Raw genomic sequence first — 26,062 nt, 5'->3', positions numbered from 1 at the left:
TGTAAACAAGGGTTGCGCTAGAATAGTATGCAAAGTGAATGGGGGATGAATGGTTGCAATAATGATCAATTGTCCCCTATTCACTTTGCATCTGACCTTGTGAAAACCCCTTTAAAGGAGCATCCATCAACCTGTACATCATCGATTGGTGCTCCTTTGAGGCTGTAATTCCCCCTTATAAAGGACCAGTAGTCAAGATGATCGTCAACTGTGGATCTCCTTCTCCTAACTCAAAATTCCTAATAGGGTACATGACAGTGAGTTTTTGAATAAAATGCTTAAAGCTGCTTTAAAATACTGAGATATGAACTGAACGATTGTAATACTGCTTGTGTTTCTTCTCTACAATAAAACATATTTTATCATTTTCCATTCTCGCTGTTGTATCTCATTTTTAGACCCATTGGCCAAATGACCAAAGATAAACTTGTTTCATATTTTACTTTCTGGGAATCATGAAAGGCAGATTAAAGGATTTTGGACAGCCATAAAATGAGATTATCAAAAACCATGCTCCACATCATAACTAAGCAAAGTAAGGAGCTTTATTCACATTTTTGATCCAAAGGCTGGCTGCACAGATATACGGCGTATTGTCACAGAAGTGGTTACAGAAATACATCCACATGGGCGGATAAACCTGGCCAGACACAAGAAGATTTGATATGATGGCAATAGGTAAGATTTATATGAGACTGATGAATAAATTGTAAACTGTACTGAGAAGGTATGCTCAAGGGGAGGACACAGGCAACCCAGGTCCCCTGTGCAGAACAGCCTATGATCCCTATATTTAAAGTTATTACACTGATAAGAACTGGTCTGAATATGCGCTAGTAACCATCTAAGTCCCTTCCCTGCAATCAGAAGGTGTGAAGTTGGGTAAATAATTATGTTTTCAATTCAGCAGTGATCCCCGTTGACTGCTGGTCTCCTACGCATGCATGTGGTGCCCACATAACCTATTCCTGTTCTTTCTATGGCTTTCAATGTATCTATACTTTGTATATTTCCACTCTCCATACCCAAACACCAACCAGTCATCATATCCATCATTTTATCTTATGAAATAGCTACTTTCTAGCCAATTTCAGAAGATTTGTAAAAAAAAATATAAATAATCAATAATATAATAAAAAAATTGTGTGAGACAAAGAATTAAAAGTCAGGTGGGTACACGAAGTTGTCTACCTTCAGAATAGATAACATCCATCTTATATAATCATCTATAGACTTCATATATTGTGCAATTACAAGACCAGGGCGGTGATCACACAAAGCTTTTTCACTAACATTGTCACCCTTTTTCATCTACAGTATGTCATGTCACAAAAAGCATGGACCAGATAGACTTCTATGTCTTTTCTAGAACACCTTTCCACAGACTCTCACCCATGCATCCCACCAATTACATCTTATCTTCCATTTGCCTGCAATCACTCTACTTTTTCTCCCAGTCAGCAGCTCTTTAAAAAAAAAATCACCTCGACTGACCAAAAAGGTAAGTTGTTCTGACTTAATGCAAATCTCAAAGCTGTTAAACCATCTCCATTTCTCATTTCACATGGTAGTTTAAACATGTGAACATTTCAATAAAACCTGCAGCTGGGGCTGAGAAAACCCACTGCTAATCAAGTCAATAAGGGAAAAATTTAGACCAACTTTTGATGACCAAATTGAATGACACATGTTCTGCATCACTAATAGACTTCGCAGAACACATAGGCTTTACCCAACACCTCACCCAGACCCTATATTATTATCTACAGAGAGTGTCGGACTAGGGTCCCCAGTAAAATTGATTCTGGAGGCACATTGTAGAGCTACATACAGATATTACCTGCTAACACAGACGCAGGTAGCAATAAGACGCTCAAGATGATTGATTAGGGGGTTCCTGCAACAACAACTTGAAGGTGGGTCCCTGGTGAATACTGGCTGCCCTGCCTCTGTATCTAGAAGTCACCTTAAGCACCCAATGCATAATAATATAATAATAAACTGGGTAGTTTAAATAATTTACCCAGTTGTTAATATAGATATAGGCTGTATGAGATGTTGCCTTTGTCAGGTGCTCGCCGGAGGATTAACTTGTTCCCCTATGGGTCAGTCCGAGCCTATCTACAGATGTTTACCCTTACTTTAGCTTGAATTTGCTTAAAGAGGACCTGCCAGCTCCTCTTACATGTCTGTTTCAGTAAATATGTATATTCCACATGTAATTATAATGAAGTCTCTATTCTTATGTGAGCCTTACAGCCTTCTTGCAGCTATCCCTAGGCCAGTGATGTCACCTTCATCAGTCACAGGGCCTAGACACAATTCAGCCCCATTGAAGTGGCCATGATGCATTTTGTTTGGTTAATCTCCCCAAAATCTTATGAAGATGTAGTTTGGGCCAGATTCGAGCCCATGCCTTCATAGCTATAACATGAGCTAATCTTTGAGCAACCATGTGGCCTAAACTTAGTCCTTCAAATCATCATCATCAAGTGACCAGCAACGGACCATAACCCAATAGTTCTCTGTAATAGCGTTACATTTTGCGACAAAATGGGTAATTTTTTGCTGTTTTGCATTGTATAAACTGGATTAAAATTGTATTTTGTAATACCTCATATTATACAACTACAAGCTGTTTTACTTCCATTGGAACCAATATACAAGCAAAACCTGTATAATACAAGCAAGGAAATAAATCCCCCCAAGCGCAGAACAAAACTAAGTTACCATGACAAATTTTCATAAACATCGTGAAATGATCAAGTGTAAACCTGCAGGCACCACAAAATATTCAAATATAATATTCCCAGTATTACAAAGATAGATCTCAGAAAGGTCTACATATGACTCATCAAAATATTCTGAATCTCAATTTAAATTGGAAATTGAAAAAAAAAAATGAAAACATTGCATATTGAGGATTGGGATTTCTATCCCCTACCCAAATGATATTGTTGATTTCATGCTTGTGCCTTTGGATGTGTGCAGCCAGAGGGCAGTTCTGTTGTAAACAACCTGTAGCAAAGTGCAAAAACTTTCATCATTATACAGTTAATGTATATATCATTCACAGCCAGGGACCTAGTTTATAAAATGAATAGAGGGTGCACAGCACAAATGTGCTACCCCTATTTTGGAATTCGTTTTTACCACCATATATTCCCATTTGTCAAGACGAGAGGGCTAGGTGCTTGTTCAACCCTACCCCCACCCTTGTTACCATCCAACGTTAGATATTAAACTTTGTGTACATTGGTCTACATTTATTAATCCTAACAATGGTGTAAGCTTAAATAGACTTCCTAGACCAGCACCAGATTTATCACTGTGGCTCAGGCTGGATGATAAATCTGTGCAGGGACAGACACTTTTCTCTGACTCTACACCAACTACTGGTTGGCCTACTTTGAGATTTTTATGCCAGAATTGGGGCACAATTTTGCACCAAAATAGCACATCTTAGACCCTGCCACCTTTTCCATGACCCCCCCCCTATCCTTTCTGCTAAGTACCACCCCTTCTCTAACATTTCAAATTTTTTTTTAGAAACCCTAGATCCGCCAATTTGTGGTACTTTTAAAATCCTTGGGAAAGCTTCAAGTACATATGTCAAATATATCCATAGTGTGACATTCCCCTGTTGAGATGGTATAAATTGGTATACATTGTTTGAGATCTATCAGTGTCACTGTGCCTGGAAAGTGTCTCGATTTGCACCAAAAATTGTGACACATGCTTGGTATACCAAATATATAAAGTGTATGCACCAAATTCAAGATTTTTGAGCCTTGTTCTGTCCAAGTTTTAGGCCTCATGCACACAACTTTGGGTCTGCATCTGTGCCACATTTTTTGCAGGTCGGATGCGGACCCATTCACTTTAGTGGGGCTGCAAAAGATATGGACAGCACTCCGTGTGCTGTCTGAATCCTGACATCCGTTCCATGGCCCCGCAAAAAAAGTAGAACATGTCCTATTCTTGTCTGCATCATGGACAAGGATAGGACTGCTTTATTGTGTCCCGGGTTTTCCATTCCGCAAAATGCGAAACACACACGGCTGGTATCCGTGTTTTGTAGACCGCATGCATGAGGCCTTAAATAGCTTTTGCCACATGTTTTGGACAAAAACTATACCAACTCACCTGGTGTTAAAAATAGTTTGACATTCTGATAATATAAAGCCCTATGGTGTTATCTGTCACATCTTTCTTTCAGACTGCCTTCAAGGCAGCCATTCCTATTTAGTTGCTGTCGGCTGAACAATCCTTCGTCTGACAGCTATCTCCCTCAACTCTCTCCTGACTCTCTCATACACATACACATTTGGTTCGGCTTTAATGTGTAAGTATATTCAATGGGGAGAGGGGAGAAAACCTCTTCCGGACCTCTGGCAGTAGCTTATCTTCTGGGAGAACAAAAGTATCGGTTCCAAATATTCACTTCACCTGATCCTTTTCTCACTCTACCTCCTCTGTTGGGAACAGTCAGGAGTTCCCCATACACATTTGACTGCTGAATGACCGCACCGTTCTTGGTGGATTTGGCCAGTACAATGCAACTTGATGGGGTACATATAAGTACTCTATAGGGTGGAAAATAAGTGGGGCACGGAACAGTCAGGAACATTCATTAATGGCTTCTTTTGAAGTCTAACAGAGTTTGCTCATCTCAGACATTGGTGTCATATCTTCAGGATATGCCACCAATGTCAGATATGTGCCGATCCCATCTCTGAGACCCACTCTTATTTCTGGAATGGGGCCCCCCAAAGTGAACAGAGAGCAGCTGCTCATGTGCAACCACCCTCTGTTCACCACTATGGGACTTCTGGGAATATCTGAGCAATGAAGGAGAGAGCATGCTGAGCATTCACGGTGTGCTCTTTTTCACTTTGGGAGCCTAGTTCTGGAGAGAGGATTGGGTCCCAGAAGTGGGACCTACACCTATCTCACTTTGATGACATATCCTAGCAATATGCCATCAATGTCAAAGATGGGCCAACCGCTTTAATGAAGCTGAGTTTAGGAAGAGGACATTTTGTGGTGTCTAGATGTTGCGTCGCTAGCCCACGCATGCAGTTAAATAATTAGTGATGTCAGCAATTTAGTACAAATATATTTTTCAGGACTGTAAGCAATAAATTACATGCGGGGCATTCTAACACGATATTTTCTTCCGAGCCAATAAGAAGTGCAGTCGTTTAATTAGTTGCAGTTTGTTATAAAAGTGTTAATAATGTTACACTAAATTAAACTAGAAAAGCTTTTAATCAGATTCATTAACACCTTCTGTTCCACGCCTGCCAAAACGCAACCGTGATGCTTCTTCATATCAAGTGAACGCATAGTTAATCTTTTTAATTAATTAATCAACTTTTAACCATAATTAATTATTTCCTAAGGCTAATTGATTTCTTTCTGGACTGATCTTATCTAAGGGTTGCGGCATCCTTCAATGAAATCCTTGGAAGAATGTCACTTTTTTAAAAGATACAATGTATTTTTCTCTACATCTAACAAGACTGAAAGAACAACTTAGCTAAGGTACTTTGGATTCTGGCCTTGTGTTCATTTGTCTCATTTATTCTGGCATATGTAACAACGCTTGGCAGCATGCAAACGGACACGCTGTAGGAGGGCAGTGGGCATCTCTCTCATTCTTCTCCATTTTTGCATTCAATCATTGACTGAGAAACCTTTTTCCATGGAACCTCAAAGGCTCGTATTCATGAGTTTTTATAGAGTAAACAACATGAGGCATTCAGGGCCATAGCAAAAACCAAGGCCATCCTAAGAAGCGTGGGCTACAAAGGGTTCTTCTGAGACAATAATATCTACCAACTACAATGTGTTTATTTTACAGGTATTGGAATTTCAACATGCATGCACTGTCTGTATTTCATTCAGTTTTCTTAAAACTGACTTAAAGCGACCCTTTAGTTCTGGAAAAAAAAAGTGCATACACTGGAGAATAAACAGAACACTTAACCTGGTGCCCTCCTTTTTAGATAGAGGTCTTTTAATTCATCGGCTCCTCTTTTGCCATCCGAGATGGTCACACGGCTTCTCAGACTGCCTGATGGACACTGTGCATTTGGTAGCCCAAGACACCTCCTGCTGCTCTTGGATTGGCCAGCACTGCTCATGTGAACAGTGCCAGCCAATCCAAGAAGAGCAGGATTGGACAAGTAGGAGGAGTCTTGGGCCACCGATGCACAGTGTCTGCAAGATGGTCTGAGAAGTGGTGCACCTATCTTTGATAGTGGAAGAAGATGAGCCCGAGAATTAGAGAATTTGCAACTAAAAAGATGAAAAGGAGGGCACCAAGTAACATAGTAACATAGTACATAAGGCCGAAAAAATACATTTCTCTGTACTGACCCCTGATATATTTATACATATTAATTAGATCTCCCCTCAGTCGTCTTTTTTCTAAAGTGAATAACCCTAATTTTGATAATCTTTCAGGGTACTGTAGTTGCCCCATTCCAGTTATTACTTTAGTTGCCCTCCTCTGAACCCTCTCCAGCTCTGCTATGTCTGCCTTGTTTACAGGAGCCCAGAACTGTACACAGTACTCCATGTGTGGTCTGACTAGCGATTTGTAAAGTGGTAGGACTATGTTCTCATCACGGGCATCTATGCCCCTTTTGATGCAACCCATTATCTTATTGGCCTTGGCAGCAGCTGCCTGACACTGTTTTTTGCAGCTTAGTTTGCTGTTTATTAAAATTCCTAGATCCTTTTCCATGTCAGTGTTACCGAGTGTTTTACCATTTAGTATGTACGGGTGACTTGCATTATTCCTTCCCATGTGCATAACCTTACATTTGTCAGTGTAAAACCTCATCTGCCACTTATCTGCCCAAGCCTCCACTCTATCCAGATCCCTCTGTAGTAGTACACTGTCCTCTTCAGTGTAAATTACTTTACACAGTTTAGTGTCATCTGCGAAAATTGATACTTTACTATGCAAGCCTTCTACAAGATCATTAATAAATATATTGAAGAGAATAGGGTCCAGTACTGACCCCTGAGGTACCCCACTAGTGACAGTGACCCAATCTGAGTGTGTACCGTTAATAACCACCCTCTGTTTTCTATCATTGAGCCAGTTACTTACCCACTTACAGACGTTTTCTCCCAGTCCGAGCATTCTCATTTTATATACTAATCTTTTATGTGGTACAGTGTCAAATGCTTTGGAGAAGTCCAGATATACGACATCCATTGATTCGCCGCTGTCAATTCTAGAACTTACCTCCTTATAGAAACTGATTAAATTAGTTTGGCATGACCGATCCCTCATGAAGCCATGCTGATATGGCGTTATTTGCTTATTTCCATTGAGATGCTCTAACATAGCATCTCTCAGAAAACCTTCAAACAGTTTACCCACAACAGATGTTAAACTTACCGGCCTATAGTTTCCCTGCTCTATTTTTGGACCCTTTTTGAATATTGGCACCACATTTGCCATGCGCCAATCCTGTGGGACATTCCCTGTCACTATAGAGTCTGCAAATATCAGAAATAAGGGTCTGGCTATGGCATTACTTAATTCCCTTAGGATACGGGGGTGTATGCCATCCAGTTCTGGCGATTTGTCTATTTTAATCTTTTTAAGTCGCTGATGTACTTCTTCCTGGGTCAGACAGGACACTTTTAATGGGGAATTTATTTTTACATTCTGCATGTCATCTGACAGTTTATTTTCCTCAGTGAATACATTGGAGAATTTTTTTTTTTTAACAGCTTTGCTTTCTCCTCGTCGCTCTCTGCGACTCCTCTGTCATTACTCTTTAAAGGCACGACACCTTCAGATTTATACTTTTTAACATTTATATAATTGAAGAACATTTTAAGGTTAGTTTTACTCTCTTTGGCAATTAATCTCTCGGTCTCTAGTTTGGCCGCTTTTATTTGTTTTTTACATGTTCAATTTCTTTCCTTATAGTTTTTCAGTGCTTCCGTACTACCCTCCTGTTTTAGTGATTTATATGCTTTCTTTTTGTCATTTATTGCTTTCTTTACAGTTCTATTTATCCACATTGGTTTGTTTTTGCTCCTTAACCTTTTATTCCCATACGGTATGTACCTCTCCCAATGAGATTTTAGCATGTTTTTAAAGATATCCCATTTTGTGGCTGTATTTTTATTTTTGAGGACTTTGTCCCAGTTAGTTAGGACTATGGCCTCTCTTAGTTGGCTAAATTTAGCTTTTTTGAAGTTTGGTATTTTTGTTCCTCCCTGTAGAAATGCTCTTTTGAATGATAATTGGAAGGTTATTACTTTATTGTCACTATTTCCCAGCTGTCCCCCAACCTGCACATCTGTTTTTCTGTCATGTCTATTGGTTAATACTAAGTCCAGTATGGCCGTCCCTCTAGTCGGGTCCTGAACCAGTTGGTATAAGTATTTTTTGCTCAGTTATGGCTCGTGCACACTGTCGTAAGTGTGCTTTGCTGTCAGCAAATTGCAAATCTGCAAAACACGGATCCCTGCCGAATGCATGCCACCATAAATTTTTTAACTTATGTAGAAATGTTCTAGCCTTGTCCACAAAATGGACAAGAATAGGACATGTTCTATCTTTTTGCGGGGCCGCGGAATGGACATGCGAATGTGGACAGCACACGGCATACTGTCCGCATCTTTTGTGGCTCCATTGAAATGAATAGGTCTGCATCTGATCTGGACCGAACATATGTTTGTGTGTATACCCCCGTTGGTCAGCTATATGAAGAGGCCATGGTGCTCCATGAGCGCTAAGCCCTTTTCCTACTCCATGTGACTTTACATTCACAGGTCATATGGCGTAGATGCAGCTCATCCTGTTTGAAGTGAATATGGCTGAGCTGCAATACTACACGCAGATGCTGTCAAATAGATGTGGACAGGTAAGCTGTGAGGGGGCTGCGGCAATCACCGTAGCTCTGGTGAGCTCCGCAGCTTCCTCAAACAGCTAATCAGCAGGGGTACCAGGAGACGGATAGAAATAATGTATATGAATTCAAATAATAATGCAAATTAAAATAAAAAATACAAATGAATACTTCTACTAGACACATCTTCTTGTACCATACATAACTCCTATAAAACATCAACAGACATTACAATTATGGGGTAGAAATTGCAAGAGTCGAGACAGATTTAAGTTCTTTGTCTGTTCCTTTTTTCTTTTTTCTTTATTCATTTTTTTCTTTTTAATCAGTCATCCTCTTAATGTGATTGATATAATATTTCACGCCATAGTGTTGAAATATGCTGGTTTCTTTTTGATCTTTCTGGTATATGAATAAAGACACATTTGCTCTATAATAAAGAGGATTGAATATAGGATTTAATTCAAAAATTTTATCTCTATAATGTGTTATGATATATGTTGTTGTTTGCTGTATTCATGATGGACATATACAAAACCATGACAATCTAGTATATTGTCCTCTTAACTGAGCTTTCTGTAATTTTTTTTGTACAGTATTTTGATTTAAATAAATAAAAAATTACAATTATGGGGTAGACCATGGTATAGATTTTAGGACCTAAGAGCTTCAGTGTCAGGCTATGCTGTGGTCTACGTCCCTTCGCTTAGAGCTTTTGGTGACAAGACTGGTCAACCAAATCTATGGAAGAAAATTAAATTGGCTAGAGGAGGTTGTGAGTTATTGGTTTAACTCCTGATCTTTACTCTGTCCCTTGTGTGCACATGTCTACTGTATTTTTCAGCCCATAAGACGCACTGTTTTTAGGGGGGGGGGGAGTGAATCTCACTGCGTCCTGTGGGATGAATACTAATGAGCACTTCCATTATGGGAAGCAGTGAAGGCTCTGTTCTCACCGCTTCCTCGTCCTTGGCTTTGCTGTGGCTGTACACAGCGTGAGGCCACTCTGTGACCTCTCGCTGTCTGCGTCGGGTCACAGCAGAGCCGTGGCAGGAAGAAGAGAGAGAGCGATGGAGGTGCGGAGCGGCGGCGCCCAGAGCAGGAGAGGCAATTGGATTTTTTTTTATTTACTCTATGGCTGGGGGCTGATATGATGGCTGATAAATGGCGGGGGGTTGATTGGGGGAGTCATTCACATTAGGGTCTGATCTGAAGTCTTATTGAGGTCTAATTAACTTGGGGTTCTGACCTGAGGTCTGATTGGGGCTGTGAGCTGAAGTCTGATTAACACTGGGGGTCTGATTGCCGGTCTGATCTCACGTCTAATGAAATTTTTTTTTTCCCTATTGTCCTCCTCTAAAACCTAGGTGCGTCTTATAGGGCAAAATATACGGTATATACTATAATTTGCACATCTATTATTATTTTATGCACTTATATTCCACAGCACTTTACATTTACATTAGTAGCATCAAGTTGCCCCCAATGGGGCTCACAATCTAAGTTCCCTATCAGTATGTCTTTGGAGTATGGGAGGAAACCGGAGTTCCCAGAGTAAACCCACGTAAACACAGGGAGAACATACAAACTCTATGCAGATGTTGTCCTTTGTCAAATTTGAACCTAAGACTCCAGCACTGCAAGCCTCCAGTGCTAACCACTGAGCCATTGTCCTGCCATCTAAATTCTCATTAAAATTGCTTACCACAGTTGACTAAATCTTAGGGCTCATGCACACAACATTATGTATTTTGCAGTCCACAAAACACGGGTCCACAGAAAATACGGATGACGTCCTGTGCATTCCCTATTTTGCTATTTAGCAGAACAGCTGGCCCCTAATAGAACAGTCCTATCCTTGTCCATAATAGGGACAATAGGACATGTTCTACCTCTTTGTGGAACGGACATACGGAAAAGGAATGCACACGGAATAACTTCCATTTTCTTTGCAAACCCATTGAAATGAATGGTTGTATGATGAATTTGTATGGATGAGCCATTATCCTCATCCTACTTCTTTCATTTCCTGTATTTCTTAAACATGTATTTTTGAGGTGCTTTGATTTATAAAGCACACCTTTACATGAATATATACGTAAAACATCTTCTGCAGCAATTTTTTTTTCTGGAAAATTCTAATCTCTTCCTATTTGCATGAAGAAACAACATTGTATAACCAGACAGGAACATTTTCTTTGTAATAAAATACTATTTTTTTCTCTGTTAAGTATCTGATTGCTCTCAAAACTGTAAAAGCAATTTTAATATGTTTTACTAGAACTTGAAAATTGCTAAACGGAGACCAGCATTACAGAGCCAGATAACATTTCACAGCCTAAAAATAGCTCCATATTCATTGGAATGTGAGAAAAACTCTGCCTTCGACTGTTCATATTACAATATAGGCTTAACAATAGAAGTATATTAGCTACAGCTTTACTATCAGCTTTTACAAAACTGTATTGCATCCTGTTGATCAAAACTACTCTTTGCAAGACTTTCACACTGGCCATACATATCACCTGGCTCTAAATATCTGAATATTTGCGGGGAACTATGAATTATTCATGCTTGATCTGTATTCCACATTATGACAAGCATCGGTGGTTCAAATTATACCTAGCTGAAAACCCCTGAAATTGGGAATCCTTGCTGGGGAATGTAAAAATGCATAAAGTGTGCAACTGTTAAAATGCCTGGAATTTATTTGTATAATAAATATAGCTAATGATCATTTCAGATATCACACGCACAATTTATACTTCCCATAATGTGAAGTTACAATTGGTAGCCTACATTTCTCAAACAGAATGAGCCTTTTCTAGCTCATTCATTCTCAATTTCTTTCACTTGCCCTTGTCAAGTTATTTTCGTGACTGCGGTAATTTATAAAGGTTCCAAGATCAAGAAATCCTTATCGTACAATTAAAAGACTGGCAAATTGGATGTTCTTTGATAACCCCAAGTGACATGACTTGAAGCATCTCCAGTAAGAATGTTGTCAATATAAAGTACTGTGTTACTTATATCACAAAATGTAATACATAGATTTCGATCCCCTTTTTTCTGTTCCCCCGTTTTGCACATGGTTCCCTTTGCTTAAGCCAAACCTACACTGCGTGCAGAATTATTAGGCAAATGAGTATTTTGACCACATCATCCTCTTTATGCATGTTGTCTTACTCCAAGCTGTATAGGCTGGAAAGCCTACTACCAATTAAGCATATTAGGTGATGTGCATCTCTGTAATGAGAAGGGGTGTGGTCTAATGACATCAACACCCTATATCAGGTGTGCATAATTATTAGGCAACTTCCTTTCCTTTGGCAAAATGGGTCAAAAGAAGGACTTGACAGGCTCAGAAAAGTCAAAAATAGTGAGATATCTTGCAGAGGGATGCAGCACTCTTAAAATTGCAAAGCTTCTGAAGCGTGATCATCGAACAATCAAGCGTTTCATTCAAAATAGTCAACAGGGTCGCAAGAAGCGTGTGGAAAAACCAAGGCACAAAATAACTGCCCATGAACTGAGAAAAGTCAAGCGTGCAGCTGCCAAGATGCCACTTGCCACCAGTTTGGCCATATTTCAGAGCTGCAACATCACTGGAGTGCCCAAAAGCACAAGGTGTGCAATACTCAGAGACATGGCCAAGGTAAGAAAGGCTGAAAGACGACCACCACTGAACAAGACACACAAGCTGAAACGTCAAGACTGGGCCAAGAAATATCTCAAGACTGATTTTTCTAAGGATTTATGGACTGATGAAATGAGAGTGAGTCTTGATGGGCCAGATGGATGGGCCCGTGGCTGGATTGGTAAAGGGCAGAGAGCTCCAGTCCGACTCAGACGCCAGCAAGGTGGAGGTGGAGTACTGGTTTGGGCTGGTATCATCAAAGATGAGCTTGTGGGGCCTTTTCGGGTTGAGGATGGAGTCAAGCTCAACTCCCAGTCCTACTGCCAGTTTCTGGAAGACACCTTCTTCAAGCAGTGGTACAGGAAGAAGTGTGCATCCTTCAAGAAAAACATGATTTTCATGCAGGACAATGCTCCATCACACGCGTCCAAGTACTCCACAGCGTGGCTGGCAAGAAAGGGTATAAAAGAAGAAAATCTAATGACATGGCCTCCTTGTTCACCTGATCTGAACCCCATTGAGAACCTGTGGTCCATCATCAAATGTGAGATTTACATGAAGGGAAAACAGTACACCTCTCTGAACAGTGTCTGGGAGGCTGTGGTTGCTGCTGCACGCAATGTTGATGGTGAACAGATCTAAACACTGACAGAATCCATGGATGGCAGGCTTTTGAGTGTCCTTGCAAAGAAAGGTGGCTATATTAGTCACTGATTTGTTTTTGTTTTGTTTTTGAATGTCAGAAATGTATATTTGTGAATGTTGAAATGTTATATTGGTATATATTTGTTTTTTGTTAAGTTGCCTAATAATTATGCACAGTAATAGTCACCTGCACACACAGATATCCCCCTAAAATAGCTAAAACTAAAAACAAACTAAAAACTACTTCCAAAAATATTCAGCTTTGATATTAATAAGTTTTTTGGGTTCATTGAGAACATGGTTGTTGTTCAATAATAAAATTAATCCTCAAAAATACAACTTGCCTAATAATTCTGCACTCCCTGTATAAATCCCCTAATTTTTTCACCTTCCGAACCCCCATGACCTCCAGTCATTTATGTCTGCAGGACCTTCCTACAATGTTTTGTCTTTGGTGGTCTCCACTGTACCGAATGAAATTATCATGCATCTTTATAAAGAGATCTGCGGCCGACATGCGTCTTGTATTGACTACCAATGCTGTATTTTAATCAGCACGTTTCCTGATGTGTGCTCACTGACTGCTTGGCATTCTACAAAAATGGCAATGTTAAAGGGAATCTGTCATCTGCTTTTACCATTTTAAGCTGTTACCATCGCTATGTTCACTAAAGTACCTTATTTCCTGCAGTCTTCTTTTTACTTTATTTCGTTTTGTCCTTTTGATATGAAAGCCCTTTTTATGATATGCTAATGAGGCTCCAAGGTGCCCAGAGGGGCATTTTTTTCCATCTCCGGTGCCTAGTGACGCCCCCCTGCAGTGCCCAAGAACGCCTCCTGATCCTGAAATAACCTCCCACAGCCCCGGCAAACTGTTCCGCCCCCTCCCCACGTCATAGTCTACCTTCTAGAAATGCCCCGTCCTTCTTCCTGTCGGCGGCCAGAAAACTCGCGCAGGCGCAGTACCACCTGCGGCCTGCGCGATCATCAACCTCCTCAGGGCAACAGCGCTCAGGTTACATCACTGGGCTCGGCGCATGCCCAGTGAGACTTTTGAGGCTGTTGCCCTCAGGAGGTTGATGATGGTGCAGGCCGCAGGCGGTACTGCGCCTGCGCGAGTTTTCTGGCCGGCGTTTCTAGAAGGTAGACTATGACGTGGGGAGGGGGCGGAACAGTTTACCGGGCTGTGGGAGGTTATTTCAGGATCAGGAGGCGTTCTTGGGCACGCCCCTCTGGGCACCTTGGAGCCTCATTAGCATATCATAAAAAGCGCTTTTATATCAAAAGGATAAAAAAGAAATAAAGTAAAAAGAAGACTGCAGGAAATAAGGTACTTTAGTGAACATAGCGATGGTAACAGCTTAAAATGGTAAAAGCAGGTGACAGATTCCCTTTAACTAACTTTAAATCAGGTTTTAAAGACAAATTTTCCTCATTGCACAGTACCTATATTTACCGCAGTGTAGTTCTAATGCAAGTTGTTGCATTGCAACATAGGGATCACATACAGAGGTTGTGGTACTGCAGATCAGGGATAATAAAGGATGGGGTATTGCAGTGTCTGGGTAATAGAGGTTGCGGTGCTGCAGTGTAGGAGTAATAGAGGTTGTGGTACTGCAGTGTAGGAGTAATAGAGGTTGTGGTACTACAGTGTAGGGGTAATAGAGGTTGTGGTACTGCAGTGTCTGGGTAATAGAGGTTGCAGAACTGCATTGTATGAGTAATAAAGGTTGCGGTACTGCAGCATAGGCTAAAGAGGGGTTGTGTTACTGCAGTTTCTGGGTAATAGAGGTTGCGGAACTGCAGTGTATGAGTAATAAAGGTTGCGGTACTGCAGTGTAGGGGTAATATAGAATGTGTTACTGCAGTGTAGGGGTAAGAGAGGTGGTGGTACTGAAGTTTCTGGGTAATAGAGGTTGCAGTACTGCAGTGTCTGGGTAATAGAGGTGGCGGTACTGCAGTGTCTGGGTAATATAGAATGTGTTACTGCAGTGTAGGGGTAAGAGAGGTTGTGTTACGCCAGTGTCTGGGTAATAGAGGTTGTGGTACTGAAGTGTAGGAATAATAGAGGTTCCGATACTGCATTGTAGGAGTAATAGAGGATGTGGTACTGTAGTGTATGGGTAATAGATGATGTGGTACTGCAGTGTCTGGGTAATAGAGGTTGTGTTACTGCAGTGTAGAGATAATAGAGGATATGGTATTGCAGCGTAAGCATAGCAGAGGTTGTGGTACTGCTGTGTAAGGATAATAGAGGATGTGGTACTGCAATGTAGGGTTAACAGAGGTTGTGGTACTGGAATCCGTGGAAAATAGAAGCTGTGGTATTGCAGTATATAGGTAATAGAGGTTGTGCTGCAGTTTATAATTTGCAGGTTATGTTGCTGCAGTGTTGTAAAGTTTTGCAATGTAGGAATAATACAATTTGTGGTGCTTCAGTGTAGGAGTAATAGAGGTTTTGGTGCTGCAGTTTAATAATAACACAGGTGGTGGTATTGCTGTAAAAAGATAATACAGATTATGGTACTGCAGTGTAGGGGTAGAACATGTCTGGGTATTGCAGTGTAGGGATATCATATGTCTGGGTATTGCAGTGTAGGGATAGCATATGTCTAGGGTACTGCAGTGTAGAAATATCATATGTCTGGGTATTGCAGTGTAGGATGTTGAATTTCAGTAGGAGAATGATATAGGTTGTGGTCTTGCAGTGTAATACTGCAGTGTAGAGATATTACAGGTTGCTGTACTGTATTGTAGGGATATTATATGTATGGGTACTGCATAGTAGAGATAGCATATGTTTGGGTACTGCAGAGTAGGGATATCATACGTCTGGGGACTGTAGTGTAGGGATAGAATTTGTCTAGGTACTGCAGTGTAAGTACAGTCAGGTCCATAAATATTGGGACATCGACAGAATTCTAACATTTTTGGCTCTATACACCACCACAATGATTTTGAAAATGAAACGAACAAGATGTGCTTTACCTGCAGACTGTCAGCTTTAATTTGAGGGTATTTACATTCAGGTGAACGGTGTAGGAATTACAACAGTTTGCATATGTGCCTCCCACTTGTTAAGGGACCAAAAGTAATGGGACATAGTAATAATCATAAATCAAACTTTCACTTTTTAATACTTGGTTGCAAATCCTTTGCAGTCAATTACAGCCTGAAGTCTGGAACGCATAGACATCACCAGACGCTGGGTTTCATCCCTGGTGATGCTCTGCCAGGCCTCTACTGCTACTGTCTTCAGTTCCTGCTTGTTCTTGGGGCATTTCCCCTTCAGTTTTGTCTTCAGCAAGTGAAATGCATGCTCAATCGGATTCAGGTCAGGTGATTGACTTGTCCATTGCATAATATTCCACTTCTTTCCCTTAAAAAACTCTTTGGTTGCTTTTGCAGTATGCTTTGGGTCATTGTCCATCTGCACTGTGAAGCGCCGTTCAATGAGTTCTGAAGCATTTGGCTGAATATGAGCAGATAATATTGCCCGAAACACTTCAGAATTCATCCTGCTGCTTTTGTCAGCAGTCACTTCATCAATAAATACAAGAGAACCAGTTCCATTGGCAGCCATACATGCCCACGCCATGACACTACCACCACCATGCTTCACTGATGAGGTGATCTGCTTAGGATCATGAGCAGTTCCTTTCCTTCTCCATACTCTTTTTTTCCCATCACTCTGGTAGAAGTTGATCTTGCTCTCATCTGTCCATAGGATGTTGTTCCAGAACTGTGAAGGCTTTTTTAGATGTTATTTGGCAAACTCTAATCTGGCCTTCCTGTTTTTGAGGCTCACCAATGGTTTACATCTTGTGCTGAACCCTCTGTATTCACTCTGGTGAAGTCTTCTCTTGATTGTTGACTTTGACACACATACACTTACCTCCTGGAGAGTGTTCTTGATCTGGCCATCTTTTGTGAAGGGTGTTTTCTTCACCAGGGAAAGAATTCTTTGGTCATCCACCACAGTTGTTTTCTGTGGTCTTCCGGGTCTTTTGGTGTCGCTGAGCTCACCGGTGCGTTCCTTCTTTTTAAGAATGTTCCAAACAGTTGTTTTGGCCACGCCTAATGTTTTTGCTATCTCTCTGATGGGTTTGTTTTGTTTTTTCAGCCTAATGATGGCTTGCTTCACTGATAGTGACAGCTCTTTGGATCTCATCTTGAGAGTTGACAGCAACAGATTCCAAATGCAAATAGCACACTTGAAATTAACTCTGGACCTTTTATCTGCTCATTGTAATCGGGATAATGAGGGAATAACACACATCTGGCCATGGGACAGCTGAGAAGCCAATTGTCACATTACTTTTGGTCCCTTAACAAGTGGGAGGCACATATGCAAACTGTTGTAATTCCTGCACCGTTCACCTGATTTGGATGTAAATACCCTCAAATTAAAGCTGACAGTCATTTAAAATCCATTGTGGTGGTGTATAGAGCCAAAAATGTTAGAATTGTGTTGATGTCCCAATATTTATGGACCTGACTGTATATCATATGTCTGTGTATTGCAGTGTGGAGATAGTAAATGTCTTGGCATTGCAGTGTAGGAATAGCATATGTCTGTGGACTGTAGTGTAGGGATAACATATATCTGGGTACTGCAGTGTAAGTATATCATATGTCTGGGTACTGCAGCGTAAGGATAGCATATGTCTGGGTACTGCAGCATAGGGATAGCATATATCTGTGGACTTTAGTGTAGGGATAGCATATGTCTGGGTACTGAAGTGTAGGGATAGCACATGTCTGGGTAGTGCAGTGTAGGAATAGCATATGTTTGGGTACTGCAGTGTAAGTATATCATATGTCTGGGCACTGTAGTGTAGGGATAGCATATGGCTGGGTACTGCAGTGTAGGGATAGCATATATCTGGCTACTGCAGTGTAGGGATGGCATATGTCTGGGTATTGCAGTGTAGGGATGGCATATGTCTGGGTATTGCAGTGTAGGATATTGCATTTCAGTATAAGGGTGATATAGGTTGTGGTCTTGCAGAGTACAGATTTAGGGATAGAATATGTCTGCGTACTGCAGCATAGGGATAGCATATGTCTGTGGACTTTAGTGTAGGGATAGCATATGTCTGGGTACTGCAGTGTAGGGATACCATATGTCTGGGTACTGCAGTGTAGGGATAGCATATGTCTGGGTACTGCAGTGTAGGGATAGCATATGTCTGGGTACTGCAGTGTAGGGATAGCATATGTCTGGTTACTGCAGTGTAAGTATATCATATGGGTACTGCAGTGTAGGGATGGCATATGTCTGGGCACTGCAGTGTAGGGATAGCATATGTCTGACTACTGCAGTGTAGGGATGGCATATGTCTGGGTATTGCAGTGTAGGATATTGCATTTCAGTATAAGGGTGATATAGGTTGTGGTCTTGCAGAGTACAGATGTAGGGATAGTACAGGTTGCTGTACTGTAGTGCAGAAATAATACTGGCTGTAGTATTGTAGTGTAGGGATAGTACAAGACGCCGTACTGCCGTGTAGGGATAACACAGGTCATGGAATTTCCGTGTAGAGATCATCTTTACCATCTGAACCTATAATATCTTTGTGCTCTGTTCTTTTTCTAATTTCCAGCCTTTTTAGCTGTGCATTGACAATAATGAATTTCTATATTTATTGTGAGGAAAGCAGAGACGTAATTACAGCTACCAATACATACTCTGTCATTTTTATGGTGTCAAGATGAAAAAAAAAAAAAAGGAAAACATTAAGCCATATTTAATGGGTGAGCTGAAAGCCAAAATGGAAAAGCTTATATACACATAAAAAATAGTTACCATAAGTATTTCTAGGACAAATCTCTCCTAAGAGTGGGATGATCGGCTTTAAGGAAGACTAAAATACATTTTAATGTAAATCCCTTGATTCGGCTCTGCTTATAACAAAAAATAGCAATGCAAGATAAAAAATAAAATAAAAACATGCAAACCAAGCATCCACAATAAATGGTCCATGTCATCATGACTTACTGGGTCTCATGGGGGCCTTTGCAGCCATATCAACATAAGAAAACAATCCATTGAAGTCTATGGGAGAGAGTTATGGGCATGCTTTGTGTGACTTGTGCAGAGGGGGAGGATGTAATCAGTCGTCGTCATCTATTTTCATCGGAGTCATTCAGGGTTGAAAGGCCTTCCATACCTTTCATAAACACTTATTTAAGCCACATTCTTGTCAGTAAGCTAAGGATTGAGCTATAATGTGTGTTTATAATGTCAGAGATCAGAGATAAGGAGCCCATCAGCTCCCCAACTACTAGAGCATCTCAGCTATGTACAGAATAAAGGGCTCCATATTTTTAATATATGAGTACAATGCGACAATAAAAAAAGCCCCAAAGATGCATATAGCCTTTAAATGGCATGTGTCAGCAGATTTATACCTATGACCTGTTGCATGTGCGCTAGGCAGCTGAAGGCATCTATGTTGGTCCCATGTTCCTATGTGCCCGCATTGCTGAGAAAATTATGCTTTAAAATATGCAAATGAGCCTCTAGGAGCAACAGGGGCGTTAATGTTTCCACCTAGAGGCTCTGCTCTCTCTGCAATTGCAGCACCGTCTGCACTTTGATTGACAGGGCCAGGTGTGATGATGTTTTCACTACCTGGTCCTGTCAATTAAAGTGCAGAGAGCACAGCAGTTGCAGAGAGAGCAGAGCCTCTAGGTATAACTGCAACGCTCCCGTTGCTCCTAGAGGCTCATTTTCATACAGTATAGTAAAACATCATTTTCTCATCACATATGAACATGGGACCAACACAGATGCCTTCAGCTCCAAAGCGCCCATGCAACAGGTCAGCCAGTTTCATAGGTACAAATCTGCTGACAGATGCCTCCAGTTCTATAGTAAAAGTGTGGCCTTCCATTGTAACGCTGCCCTCTGATAATAATGAGATTGCTGACCCCCTTGCACGGACAGTCTCAGGATGACCCCTGGCTGTAAGGATATGCTGAGAGCTGTGGCTTTTGGAACAAATGGAGAGCCACATCATGGAGATAACATTCCATTATAACTGGGAATATGCCCGTTATTTTCAAATGATAGAAAATATAAAGTATTTGCTTTACAGGAACATAGAAAATGTACCTAGATCCACATTTCACTTTTGTGTAACAAATTTGAGCTCAAGGAGCAAGAAATATCAAATATTTAAATTCTGGAAGTGCTGATACAGGTTAGACAAGCCTGTAATCTATTATTAAAGAGTACACCACAGCACAGTTAGGTGTTAGTCTGTGGTTTTCAGACTCCACTCATCGGGTCACTCTCTACTCGTTTGAGCTATGTTTAGAAACACGGAGGATGACCTTAATCTAGATCAGGGCAGTAAGATATTGATGTACTTTTTTTTTTCAAGGCACAAGGGAGACTTGGGCAAACCATCATCTCACGCTCATTAGGCCGGACCGCTTTTCATGAAATAAAATAAGTTTAGTCTTATGGTAAGTTTCGTGAGTCAGCAAAGTGCTCTGGTTGTCAAGGCAGAAACGCTATTTAGAGCGTCTCCTGGGGGGCTTAAATCATCTCGGAACTGAGTTGTAACAATTCTTGTAAAAAAAGAGAGTGGTTTCATATCCCATGAAAATATCAAGAAGTTTCTCTAACTTTTACACTGGGTTAAATTATGCATTAAAAATAAAATTTCACTGCTTAGCATTATATACGGATGCCGCACACAATAACACCCTAATGGTTTCATGATGCGATGTAATAAAAAATAATATGGCATAATTCACATGATCAGCCATTCCCTTACTTCCCCATACTCTATATAATCCCTCCCCCCACCTTGTGTTACAAAAACATCTCTGATCTGTGGGGGCAAGGACTCAACAAGACCATTAAGGCTACTTTCACACTAGCGTTGTTCTTTTCCGGCATAGAGTTCCGTCACAGGGGCTCTATACCGGAAAAGAACTGATCAGTTTTATACCCATGCATTCTGAATGGAGAGCAATCCGTTCAGTTTGCATCAGGATGTCTTCAGTTCAGTCGTTTTGACTGATCAGGACAAAGAGAAAACCGCAGCATGCTACGGTTTTCTCTCCAGCGAAAAAAACTGAAGACTTGCTTGAACGCCGGATCCGGCATTTTTTCCCATAGGAATGAATTAGTGCCGGATCCGGCATTCAGAATACCGGAAAGCCGGATCGTCGTTCCGGGATGCGCATGCGCAGATCGGTAAAAATGTGAAAAAATGTACAAGACGGATCCGTCGGTCCGCATGACAAGCGGAGAGACGGATCCGTCCTTGCAATGCATTTGTGAGACGGACCCGCACCCAGATCCGTCTCACAAATGCTTTCAGTCAGCGGCAGATCGGCGGATCCGGCGGGCAGTTCCGACGACAGAACTGCCCGCCGGATCACACTGCCGCAAGTGGGAAAGTAGCCTAAAGAGGTCCACCATGAAGGGGATTGGTTTCTTTCTCTCAGTGCCACCGCTGTCCACAGATTGTGTGTGGTATTGCAGTTGAGTTCCATTCACTTCAATAGAGCAGAGCTACAATATGGATACGTGTGGCGCTGTTTTTAGAAGAAAGCACACATTTTGCTATCCCTGGATAAGCCATTTAACTTTTTCAATAATGTGAGCAATATTAGCTCTTTCATGGTACTTGACCAGACAGGCTATCCATATCCATAAATGAGCCTTGGGATCATATCACTGTGGGCCATTTGTTCTTCCTTGTACCACTTTTGGTAGTTAGCAAACATGGCATACGGGGAAAATAGCACAACCTGACATTTTGGAGATGCCTTGACCCAGTCATCTAGTCGTCATAGCTTGGCTCTATCAGATCCTTCCGCTTTCCAATGTTTTCTGCTTCCAACTTGAAGGACAGTTTTCTTACTACTCAACAGATATCCCACCCCTTGACGTGTGTCATTGCTATGAGATAATCAATGTTATCCCATTGTTATCCCATAACCAATGACTTCCCATTGGTTTAGTTTTATTATTGTACAGAAATCCTGATTGTTATGTATGACCTATGTTGTTGCTGAAATTAGGGACATTGTGACACTGGGGGATACACTGTGACAGACTATTTGTGGCTTGTGCTATATGGGAAGACACCATGATTAGAATTATGGTAGCCATTCTGCGACTGACACTGGTTGGTAATGTATGAGGAGCACGCTGTAGTCGACACCATGGATGGACACACTGTGGCTGAAACTATGAAGAAGCATCTTAAAGGGGTTATCCGACTTAAATAAATCTATTCTAATTGCTTTTATTGTAGTCCAGTGAAAGTTTATTAAAATCACTTTCATCACCTATCTATCACTATTTGGCCAGTTCAGTTCTGGTTCATGTGACCCCCGACGTCAGTAAGACTGCTCTGGTGATGACGTCTCGTTTACAGGCTTCTCCCAGGCTCTGTAAACGAGACGTCAGAGCCTCTGGTGCCCTCCCCCCTCCAGCTCTTGTCACTGCCTCGGCTCTGGTATGCGATCGCTCATGTGCAGTACATACCAGAGCCGAGGTGATCTCTTCTCTGGCAGCAGGGTATGTTATTCCCTCCTGCATTCACTGGGGCGAGAGGTGGCGGTTTGTAAACGTTCCCCTCTGCATCTGGGGATCGTTATTACAGCCCTGTCCCCCCTTCCCCCCACTAGTACACATTGAACACCCCCTGGGAAATATAAATAAATAATTGGCCATCATTATTATCATCATCATTATTCAGCTATATAAAATCCTTATCTGCCACCAATATATGTATTTATCTAAGCAATATCCATATTGAATATATATTTGAATAATATAGATATTGCTTAGATACAGATAATGCTAATGATATTTTCACACTAGCGGCAGGACGTATCCGACAGGCTGTTCACCCTGTCGGATCCGCCCTGCCGCTATTTGGCCGTGCCGCTGGACGGATCCGTTATTGCAATGCATTTCTAGACGGATCCGCACCTGGATCCGTCTACAAATGCTGTTAGTTGTCACACTGATCGGCGGATCCAGCAGGCAGCTCCGACGACAGAGCTGCCTTGCGGATACAGCGTTGCAAAACAACTGAAGGACGGATCCGTCCTTCCGGTCTGCGCATGCACAAACCGGGAAAACTGTGAAAAAGACTGACAGAGGGATCCGTCCATCCGCATGACAAGCGGATAGACCGATCCGTTATTGCAATGCATTTCTAGACGGATCCGCACCTGGCAGCAGGCAGCTCCGACGATGGAACTGCCTGCCGGATCACACTAATGCTGTGTGAAAGTACCCTAAAAAGTCGGAAATCCAGTACTTTTAGTCAAGCGGCAGCTCGCTGTGCACTGCCGTGCTGCGCCATAGCTCCACCACCGTCCCCTTTATAGTCAATGGGGACAGAGCGGCAGTCCAGCGGCACGGCCAAATAGCGGCAGGGCGGATCCGACAGGGTGAACAGCCTGTTGGATCGATTCTGCCTCTAGTGTGAAAGTAGCCTTAGGCTCCATTCACACATCCGCAAATGGGTCCGCATTCGTTCCGCAATTTTGCGGAACGGGTGCGGACCCATTCATTTTCTATGGTGACGGAATGGATGCGGACAACACACAGTGTGCTGTCCGTATCCGCATTTGCGGAGCCCGGCCCCGATCTTCAGGTGCGCAGCTCCACAAAAGATAGAACATGTCCTATTCTTGTTCGCAGCTTGCTGACAAGAATAGGCATTTCTATAGGGGTGCCGGGCGGGTGTGTTGCGGATCCCCAATTTGCGGGTCCGCAACACACAACGTACTTGTGAATGGAGCCTTAGTGTGATCCGGAAGGCAGTTCCGTAGTCGGAGCTGCCTGCCAGATCTGCCGATCGGTTTGTCAACTGACAACATTTGTAGACAAATCCGTGTGCGGATCCGTCTAGAAATGCATTGCAAGAACGGATCCGTCTAGAAATGCATTGCAAGAACGGATCCGTCTACGAATGCACCGAATGCGCAGACCGGAAGGACGGATCCGGTGTTCTGGAAAATTTCTATACCTTGCCAGAGCTCTATACCGGAAGTGAAGAGGCTGCACCGCAAGTGATGCGGCCACACAAAAATCATCTGGATGAGGGTTTGTGCGGCATTTTGCAAGCGCACATCCACTTGATTATCAAAAATTAATGGAAGCGCTGTGGGAAAAGCACTTTGTGCACATGCTCGGAACTGCGCGTGCGCACTTAGGTGTAGGTAGATTTTCCAGCCAAAAATGTTCCATCAGATATCCGTACCTCTGAGTGCAAACGCAACCAGAAATCATAAGGAGCAGTTCATCCTCACCGCAGAGCTGAATGCAGAATATCGAGGTCACCACATAGCAGAGTTGAGTGCTGGATATTACCACAATATCCCGCACTCAGCTCCGCTATGTTGTTACCTCGAGTTTCTGAACTCAGCTTTGCGGTAAGGATGAACTGCTCCACTCAGGAGTAGGGAGATCTTGTGGAACATGTTTCTTTTGAAAATCTACCTCTACCTACCCCTAAGTGCACACACGCGGTGTACTGTACAGCTGCAATGTGACAGGAAGATCTTCTGCCCTGTGTGTGTATTTTTTATTTTTTTGCAAAGTGCAGAGCAGGGTGAGGGAAAGGTCAGGTTCTTCACGCCCAGAAATATTCATGAGGCAGAGCTCAGGCTTTGTTGTTACACGCCCCCTCAGCATGTACTTCAGCATGTAAACAAACAATGACAGAACCATGAAAAGGTGGACATATGGGTTTTAACTTGATGAAATCTAGCTTAACCAAATTATATGTATATCCTGATGGATTTTAAGTGTTTTTTTTTTTTTTTTTTTATTAACTCGGATAACCCCTTTAACACTATATGGGCTACATACCCTTACATGTCATCAATAAACCAGAGCTGAGTTGTTAATATTGCTAGTATTATTATTATATTATCATATACTATTCAGAAGTCTTTCACCTAAATTTGAAATTGTGAGAAGCATTCTGCTGAATAAGCTGATACTTTGTGATTTTTTTTCTTACATTTATTTAGATAATGTATAATATTCTTTTAAATAATATATATATATTATATATATATATATATATATATACACTGCTCAAAAAAATAAAGGGAACACTTAAACAACACAATGTAACTCCAAGTCAATCACACTTCTGTGAAATCAAACTGTCCACTTAGGAAGCAACACTGAGTGACAATCAATTTCACATGCTGTTGTGCAAATGGGATAGACAACAGGTGGAAATTATAGGCAATTAGCAAGACACCCCCAGTAAAGGAGTGGTTCTGCAGGTGGTGATCACAGACCACTTCTCAGTTCCTATGCTTCCTGGCTGATGTTTTGGTCACTTTTGAATGCTGGCAGTGCTTTTACTCTAGTGGTAGCATGAGACGGAGTCTACAACCCACACAAGTGGCTCAGGTAGTGCAGCTTATCCAGGATGGCACATCAATGCGAGCTGTGACAAGAAGGTTTGCTGTGTCTGTCAGCGTAGTGTCCAGAGCATGGAGGCGCTACCAGGAGACAGGCCAGTACATCAGGAGACGTGGAGGAGGCCGTAGGAGGGCAAAAACCCAGCAGCAGGACCGCTATCTCCGCCTTTGTGCAAGGAGGAACAGAAGGAGCACTGCCAGAGCCCTGCAAAATGACCTCCAGCAGGCCACAAATGTGCATGTGTCTGCTCAAACGGTCAGTAACAGACTCCATGAGGGTGAAATGAGGGCCCGACGTCCACAGGTGGGGGTTGTGCTTACAGCCCAACACCGTGCAGGACGTTTGGCATTTGCCAGAGAACACCAAGATTGGCAAATTCTCCACTGGTGCCCTGTGCTCTTCACAGATGAAAGAAGGTTCACACTGAGCACCTGTGACAGACGTGACAGAGTCTGGAGACGC

General features: G+C 41.9%; 1 protein-coding gene across 2 annotated transcripts in view; it reads right to left on the bottom strand.

Annotated features, from left to right (window-relative positions):
* DPP6 (dipeptidyl peptidase like 6) overlaps positions 1 to 26,062 on the bottom strand; it is a 1,686,142-nt gene that overhangs the window by 611,951 nt on the left and 1,048,129 nt on the right. The gene's annotated exons all lie outside the window — the stretch shown is intronic.

Source organism: Bufo bufo, chromosome 5, assembly GCF_905171765.1.
Source record: "Bufo bufo chromosome 5, aBufBuf1.1, whole genome shotgun sequence".
Lineage (NCBI taxonomy): Eukaryota > Metazoa > Chordata > Amphibia > Anura > Bufonidae > Bufo > Bufo bufo.
The sequence above is the reverse complement of the archived record's forward strand: the minus strand, read 5'-3'. Positions and strand labels throughout refer to the sequence as shown.